Below are 9,374 nucleotides of genomic sequence, written 5' to 3'. Positions count from 1 at the left end.
TTTTTGTGTACTTGTGTGCGAGTTGAAAAATCATCAGACGGTGTAAATATCTGGTGTTCAAAAAAGAAAATGTAAAGATCCGGCGAGACAACCGCCCCCCACACGATTGGAAGTTTATATCGCGGCTCGAGGTTTGGTAGGTGAGTGGCGGGGATCATTAATCGACACGGTTCTGTATTGGAAACCGTCAACTATTATATTCACACATAGATTTTTCTGCGGGAATCGTGTGTAATTCAAACTACAGTAATCGTAAATTCCCGCGACCGGCGTGTGTACTGTCCCCCTCGGTCTAGATTTCGGCCGCCAATAAATACTACCTTGCTCACGTCGTCCCGCCTGCATTCTCATCTACATCCTCCCCTCGCTCGCCCTCTCTCTCTCTCTCTCAAATCTCTGCCATGGCGATGCCGGTCTGCCCACACACCGACGAGGAGTCACCGCCCCCCGAGGACGCTCACTCGAATAGCAGCAACGAGGAGCGCTATGCGCCACCGGACAAGGTTGCACCGGACCCCCCAACTTTGGATTGGTTTTGGGGCCAGTACAATCTTTGTCGGTGGAAGTCGCTGCCACCGGCTGAGAAAGCCAGACAAGTGGCGTTCAAGAAGGAGATGGCGGAGGAGGAAGCCAGGTACCAGGTGGCCTGTGAAGCCCGTGATGCCGCCTGGAAAAAGGAGGCGGCGGAGCTTTGGGGGTGAGCGCGTCGTCGTGTCGAGGAGGTGTGTGAAGGCGGGTACTTCACGAGGAAGGTCACATGCGCTGGGCGCCTCAATGCTGCGTGGAGATGGGCCGATAAGCTCCAGCATGCCACCGACGAGGAGCTCCGGTGGGCGCCCAACGAAATAGCAAGATCATTCGCGCGCGTCCGCCAGCAAGAGGCAGATCGGTACGTCAAGCGCTGCGAGGCGGAGGAGGCGGAGTACTGCCTCCGCACTGGGAAGACGCGCGCACTAGGGAGCTGCTGGCGAGGGGCTGCCGGAATACTGGCCCAGGAGGGATTATTAGTTTTAGTATTTTTCATTTTTAATTTTATACATTGTACCTAGTAGTTAAGTATCATCACGTATACGTGATGATATTATATATATATTCTGTGATGAACTAATGAACAATATATATATATATATATTATGAATTCCATTTTCTATCTGTTTTTGTATACTAATTTGAATCTAGCTGTTATCATCCACATATACATAATGGAAAGCGTATATACACACATTGAAACAGAACATATAAGAACGGAAAACAGAGTACACACATTGAAACAGAGGAATAAACAGAGCAATACTATGATTGCTGTGAATACATAGCTATCCACGTCGAAACGACTCAACAAAATAAAACGCGTCCATGAGACCATGACCCGCTGCCCTTGCCTACGGTAGCTCTTGGCTCTGCCTGAACTCGTGCAGGCGTTCGTCCAAGCGGTCAACACGCTCGCGGTACATCTGGAGCGCGATCTCAAGCTCCAAGTTGGCTATTTCATCGGAGATCACCAGCTCGAGGATGCGACAGCCATGTTCCTCTACTGCCCCAGGTGGACACCTGTGCCAAGGAGGCGGTCGAGCCTACGGACCAGCGCATTGGCATCCAGCGGGCCGTGGACAAGGCGAATGGCGCCACCCATGCGAACGGCGCGGCGGGCGTCCGATGCAAGTACGGCGCGGCCGGCCTCTGGTGCAAGTACGGCACTAAGAGCCTCTGCCCACTCCTGGTGAGGAATGAGGGTACTGACGGGACGTGTACCCAGCTGCGAGACCGTGTTGATAGCTGGCAAGCGCCGATGGATCCACTCTTGCTGTGCAGCGCGCCGCGCCTCCCGCTCTGCGGCGCTCCAACGGTCTCGCCGTGCGGCGAGCCACATCCTATCGGCGCGGACGTGCCTAGCTTGCTCTGCGGCGCGCCATCGATCATGTTGTGCGGCGAGCTGCAGCCTGTCGGCGCTGACATGCCTATCTAGATCCGCGGCGCTCAAGCGCCATGTGCCAAAGGTCTGCTCAACCCTAGCGATAACGCACATCACGGCATCATCCATCGCGTTGCAGGGGAGCGCCTCGGCATCGATGGGCCGTGGCGCCTGCTCGTTTTCCTCGTCGACGAGGTTGATGGCAGAGGCGGTGCTTTGGTGGGTTGGCATGCTTGGAAAAGGTGAATGAGCTATAGGCTGCGCTTGTCGCCATCGTGCGTCGCACGCTGATGTCTACTACGCAACCTTTTTCTTGTAGACGTTGTTGGGCCTCCAAGTGCAGAGGTTTGTAGGACAGTAGCAAATTTCCCTCAAGTGGATGACCTAAGGTTTATCAATCCGTGGGAAGCATAGGATGAAGATGGTCTCTCTCAAAAAACCCTGCAACCAAATAACAAAGAGTCTCTTGTGTCCCCAACACACCCAATACAATGGTAAATTGTATAGGTGCACTAGTTCGGCGAAGATATGGTGATACAAGTGCAATATGGATGGTAGATATAGGTTTTTGTAATCTGAAAATATAAAAACAGCAAGGTAACTAATGATAAAGTGAATGTAAACGGTATTGCAATGCTAGGAAACAAGGCCTAGGGTTCATACTTTCACTACTGCAAGTTCTCTCAACAATAATAACATAACTGGATCATATAACTATCCCTCAACATGCAACAAAGAGTCACTCCAGAGTCACTAATAGCGGAGAACAAACGAAGAGATTATGGTAGGGTACGAAACCACCTCAAAATTATTCTTTCCAATCAATCCGTTGGGCTATTCCTATAAGTGTCACAAACAGCCCTAGAGTTCGTACTAGAATAACACCTTAAGACACAAATCAACCAAAACCCTAATGTCACCTAGATACTCCAATGTCACCTCAAGTATCCGTGGGTATGATTATATGATATGCATCACACAATCTCAGATTCATCTATTCAACCAACACAAAGAACCTCAAAGAGTGCCCCAAAGTTTCTACCTGAGAATCAAGACGAAAACGTGTGCCAACCCCTATGCATAGGTTCATGGGCGGAACCCGCAAGTTGATCACCAAAACATACATCAAGTGAATCACGTGATATCCCATTGTCACCACGGATACGCACGGCAAGACATACATCAAGTGTTCTCAAATCATTAAAGACTCAATCTGATAAGATTACTTCAAAGGGAAAACTCAATCCATTACAAGAGAGTAGAGGGGGAGAAGCAACATAAGATACAACTATAATAGCAAAGCTCGCGATACATCAAGATCGTGCCAAATCAAGAACACGAGAGAGAGAGATCAAACAAATAGCTACTGGTACATACCCTATGCCCCGAGGGTGAACTACTCCCTCCTCGTCATGGAGAGCGCCGGGATGATGAAGATGGCCACCGGTGAGGGTTCCCCCCTTCGGCAGGGTGCCGGAACAGGGTCCCTATTGGTTTTTGGTGGCTACAGAGGCTTGCGGCGGCGGAACTCCTGATCTATTCTGTTCCCCGATCGTTTTAGGGTATATGGATATATATATAGGCGGAAGAAATACGCCAAGGGAGCCACGAGGGGCCCACGAGGGTGGGGGGCGCGCCCAGGGGGGTGGGCGCGCCCCCTGCCCCGTGCCTTCCTCGTTGCTTTCTTGACGTGGACTCCAAGTCTCCCGGGTTGCTTTCATTCCAAAAATAACTTCTCCAGAAGGTTTCATTCCGTTTCGACTCCGTTTGATATTCCTTTTCTTCGAAACACTAAAACAAGGGGGGAAACAGGAACTGGCACTGGGCTCTGGGTCAATAGGTTAGTCCCAAAAACAATATAAAAGTGCATAGTAAAGCCCATAAAACATCCAAGATGGATAATATAATAGCATGAATACTTCATAAATTATAGATACGTTGGAGACGTATCAGCATCCCCAAGCTTAATTCCTGCTCGTCCTCGAGTAGGTAAATGATAAAAGAAATAATTTATGAAGTGTGAATGCTAGCAGGTGCACAAGTTTGATCAATGATAATTTCAATCACCTTTTCTAGCATCATCATATGTCATAACAGTAGCTCATATCATAAAACTTTGCATGATCAAGTAACAAACTATTCACATGTTAAAGTATATATCACAAACTTTCTTGAAAACTAACAAACCGTGTTATTAGTCATCAAACAATTACAATTCATCTTATTTTCAGGAAGAGTCTATGTCAGAGCTTTAATTCAGCAAACTTCACATACTCAACTATCATTTAGTCTTCCATGATTGCTACCACTCAAAGCATATTTTTCGAACAAATAGTATTCATCGAACACAGAGAAAGATAGGGCTTAATGTTTCGCCTCCCAACCTTTTACCTCAAGGGTAATGTCAACAATAATAATTCATGCTCAAACATATTTGAATGGCCATATATGCTTAGATCTTTCCATCACATGATGCTTGCCAACTAAAGAGTAGGTTGGAATGAGAAGGAATACTACTAACTCTTGCATAAAAGTAAAAGATAGGCCCTTCGCAGAGGGAAGCAGGGATTTGCAGAGGTGCCAGAGCTCAAAGCAAAAACAGAGATGAAAATAATTTTGAGAGGTATGCTTTCATTGTCAATATAACGACCAAGAGTTCCCAATATGTTCCATAGTACATACATTATAGGCAGTTCCCAAATAGAAAGGTAAAGATTTTTACTCCCCCTCCACCAACAATCATCAATCCATGGCTTGCCCGAAACAACGGGTGCCTCCAACTAACATCAAACCTGGGGGAGTTTTGTTTGCAATTATTTTTTATTTGATTTTGATCTTTTGATCATGGGACTGGGCATCCCAGTTACCGGCCATTTTCTCGTGAATGATGAGCGGAGTCCACTCATCGTGAGAATAACCCGCCTAGCATGGAAGATACTGCTAACCCGTAGTCGCTACATGAGCGATTCGGGCATACAAAACACATTATTATTTGAAGGTTTAGAGTTTGGCACATGCAAATTTACTTGGAACGGCAGGTAAATACCGCATATAGGTAGATATGGTGGACACTCATGGAAGAAAATTGGTTCAAGGAATTTGGATGCACAAGCAGTATTCCCGCTTAGTACAGATATTTTGGCTAGCAAAGGATTCTAAATAGCAAGCACCACATGTTAGAGGATCCAAAACAATATAACTTATAAAAATATACCCAAGAATAACTCATTATGTTGTCTTCCTTGTCCAACTTCAACTAATTTGCTCAAGTTTGAAAATAATTAATGGGGATCACAATCATAGAAGATGTCCAAGATGGTATATTTATATGTGAAATCTCTCTTCCTTCAATATTCTTTCATGAATTGTTCAAGTGACCAATACAATGTTTGCTAACCTTCAATAAATTTACCACCTCTACTTCTTATATATGAAGGCATTACTCCCCATGGGATAAGCATATGAAACATATATAATTTCAGATTTATGACATTCAACCAGTTACTCATAGGATATAAGTGAGGCACACGAGTAAATGACAAACTACTCCAAAAAGATATAAGTGAAGATCAATGAGTAGTTAAATAATTATGTAGCTATGTGAAGACTCTCTCTCATTTAAGAATTTCAGATCTTGGTATTTTATTCAAACAGCAAGCAAAGCTAAAGAAAATAAAATGACGCTCCAAGCAAAACACATATCATATGGTGAATAAAAATATAGCTCCAAGTAAAGTTACCGATGAACGAAGACGAAAGAGGGGATGCCATCCGGGGCATCCCCAAGCTTAGGCTCTTGGTTGTCCTTGAATATTACCTTGAGGTGCCTTGGGCATCCCCAATCTTAGGCTCTTGCCACTCCTTATTCCATAGTCCATCGAATCTTTACCCAAAACATGAAAACTTCACAACACAAAACTTAACAGAAAATCTCGTGAGCTCCGTTAGCGAAAGAAAACAAAACACCACTTCATGGTACTGTAATGAACTAATTCTTTATTTATATTGGTGTTAAACCTACTGTATTCCAACTTCTCTATGGTTTATAAACTATTTTACTAGCCATAGAGTCATCGAAATAAGCAAACAACACACGAAAAACAGAATCTGTCAAAAACAGAACAGTCTGTAGTAATATGTAACTAACACAAACTTCTGGAACTCCAAAAATTCTAAAATAAATTGGTGGACCTGAGGAATTTGTCTAGTACTCATCTGCAAAGCGAATCAACTAAATAGCGCTCTCCAGTAAAAAGTTGAAGCTAATCTCGTCAGCGCTAAAGTTTCTATTTTTTACAGCATGATCATAAAGACTTCACCCGAGTCTTCCCAAAGGTTCTACTTGGCACAAACACTAATTAAAACATGAAAACACATCTAACCAGAAGCTAGATGGATTATTTATTCCTAAAAAGAACCAAAAAGCAAGAAACTAATATAAAATTGGGTTGCCTCCCAACAAGCGCTATCGTTTAACGCCCCTAGCTAGGCATGATGATTTCAATGATGCTCGCATAAAAGATAAGAATTGAAACATAAAGAGAGCATCATGAAGAATATGACCAGCACATTTAAGTCTAACCCACTTCCTATGCATAAGGATTTTGTGAGCAAACAACTTATGGGAACAAGAATCAACTTGCATAGGAAGGTAAAACAAGCATAACTTCAAAACTTTAAGCACATAGAGAGGAAACTTGATATTATTGCAATTCCTACAAGCATACATTCCTCCCTCATAATAAATTTCAGTAGCATCATGAATGAATTCAACAATATAACCAGCACCTAAATAATTCTTTTCATGATCTACTTGCATAGAAATTTTACTACTCTCCACATAGGCAAATTTGTTCTCATGAATAGTAGTGGGAGCAAACTCAACAAAATAACTATAATGTGATTGAAAATTAAGATCAAGATGACAAGTTTCATGGTTATCATTATTCTTTAAAGCATATGTGTCATCACAATAATCATCATAGATAGGAGGCATGCTTTCATCATAGTAAATTTGCTCATCAAAGCTTGGGGGACAAAAAATATCATCTTCATCAGACATAGCTTCACCAAGCTTGTGGCTTTGCATATCATTAACATCATGGGTATTCAAAGAATTCGTACTAACAACATTGAAATCATGCCCATCATTCACATATTTTATGCCAAGCATTCTATGTAATTCTTCTTCTAGTACTTGAGCACAATTTTCCTTCCCATCATTTTCACGAAAGATATTAAAAAGGTGAAGCGTATGAGACAAACTCAATTCCATTTTTTTGTAGTTTTCTTTTATAGACTAAACTAGTCATAAAACAAGAAACTAAAAGATTCGATTGCAAGATCTAAAGATATACCTTCAAGCACTAACCTCCCCGGCAACGGCGCCAGAAACTGCTTGATGTCTACTACGCAACCTTCTTCTTGTAGACGTTGTTGGGCCTCCAAGTGCAGAGGTTTGTAGGACAGTAGCAAATTTACCTCAAGTGGATGACCTAAGGTTTATCAATCCGTGGGAGGCGTAGGATGAAGATGGTCTCTCTCAAACAACCCTGCAACCAAATAACAAAGTGTCTCTTGTGTCCCCAACACACCCAATACAATGGTAAATTGTATAGGTGCACTAGTTCGGCGAAGAGATGGTGATACAAGTGCAATATGGATGGTAGATATAGGTTTTTGTAATCTGAAAATATAAAAACAGCAAGGTAACTAATGATAAAAGTGAGTGTAAACGGAATTGCAATGCTAGGAAACAAGGCCTAGGGTTCATACTTTCACTAGTGCAAGTTCTCTCAACAATAATAACATAATTGGATCATATAACTATCCCTCAACATGCAACAAAGAGTCACTCCAGAGTCACTAATAGCGGAGAACAAACGAAGAGATTATGGTAGGGTACGAAACCACCTCAAAATTATTCTTTCCAATCAATCCGTTGGGCTATTCCTATAAGTGTCACAAACAGCCCTAGAGTTCGTACTAGAATAACACCTTAAGACACAAATCAACCAAAACCCTAATGTCACCTAGATACTCCAATGTCACCTCAAGTATCCGTGGGTATGATTATATGATATGCATCACACAATCCCAGATTCATCTATTCAACCAACACAAAGAACCTCAAAGAGTGGCCCAAAGTTTCTACCGGAGAATCAAGACGAAAACGTGTGCCAAACCCTATGCATAGGTTCATGGGCGGAACCCGCAAGTTGATCACCAAAACATACATCAAGTGAATCACGTGATATCCCATTGTCACCACAGATACGCACGGCAAGACATACATCAAGTGTTCTCAAATCATTAAAGACTCAATCCGATAAGATTACTTCAAAGGGAAAACTCAATCCATTACAAGAGAGTAGAGGGGGAGAAGCAACATAAGATCCAACTATAATAGCAAAGCTCGCGATACATCAAGATCGTGCCAAATCAAGAACATGAGAGAGAGAGAGAGAGAGATCAAACACATAGCTACTGGTACATACCCTCAGCCTCGAGGGTGAACTACTCCCTCCTCGTCATGGAGAGCACCGCGATGATGAAGATGGCCACCGGTGAGGGTTCCCCCCCTCCGGCAGGGTGTCGGAACAGGGTCCCGATTGGTTTTTGGTGGCTACAGAGGCTTGCGGCGGCGGAACTCCCGATCTATTCTGTTCCCCGATCGTTTTAGGGTATATGGATATATATAGGCGAAAGAAATACATCAGGGGAGCCACGAGGGGCCCACGAGGGTGGAGGGCGCGCCCCCCTGCCTCGTGCCTTCCTCATTGCTTTATTGACGTGGACTCCAAGTCTCCCGGGTTGCTTTCCTTCCAAAAATAACTTCTCCAGAAGGTTTCATTCTGTTTCGACTCCGTTTGATATTCCTTTTCTTCAAAACACTGAAACGAGGGAAAAAACTGGAACTGGCACTGGGCTCTGGGTTAATAGGTTAGTCCCAAAAACAATATAAAAGTGCATAGTAAAGCCCATAAAACATCCAAGATGGATAATATAATAGCATGAATACTTCATAAATTATAGATACGTTGGAGACGTATCACGCACCGCCTAGCTAGGTTTATGCGCAATATCGCTGGGTAGCGGGAAACTGGTGAGGAAATGGCGGGAAACGTTGGCGTGTTCATAAAACGCCATCAATTAATGGAAACTTAGCATAGAAGGAACATCGAGCTAGCAGAAGAAGTAGATGATGATCACATGAACACGGACCACACTAGGAAACCCATCGGTGATGAATTCATCAATCGCAAACGGTTGAATACTAGCAAGCGTTTGCCCACAACACACATGGCTTATTCCATCACAAACAGGTCGGATGGATGAACTGTATGCCACGTATCGCACATTGTCAAAAAGTAATGCGGTAGACCTTCTTTAACATATGTTAAAAATAAATAAAAATAAAAAACAATGACCTCGAGGTTAAATTAACTCATGGGATGTGTCG

This window comes from Aegilops tauschii, chromosome 1, assembly GCF_002575655.3.
Source record: "Aegilops tauschii subsp. strangulata cultivar AL8/78 chromosome 1, Aet v6.0, whole genome shotgun sequence".
NCBI classification, from domain to species: Eukaryota; Viridiplantae; Streptophyta; class Magnoliopsida; order Poales; family Poaceae; genus Aegilops; species Aegilops tauschii.
Note: the sequence above shows the minus strand (reverse complement) of the source record.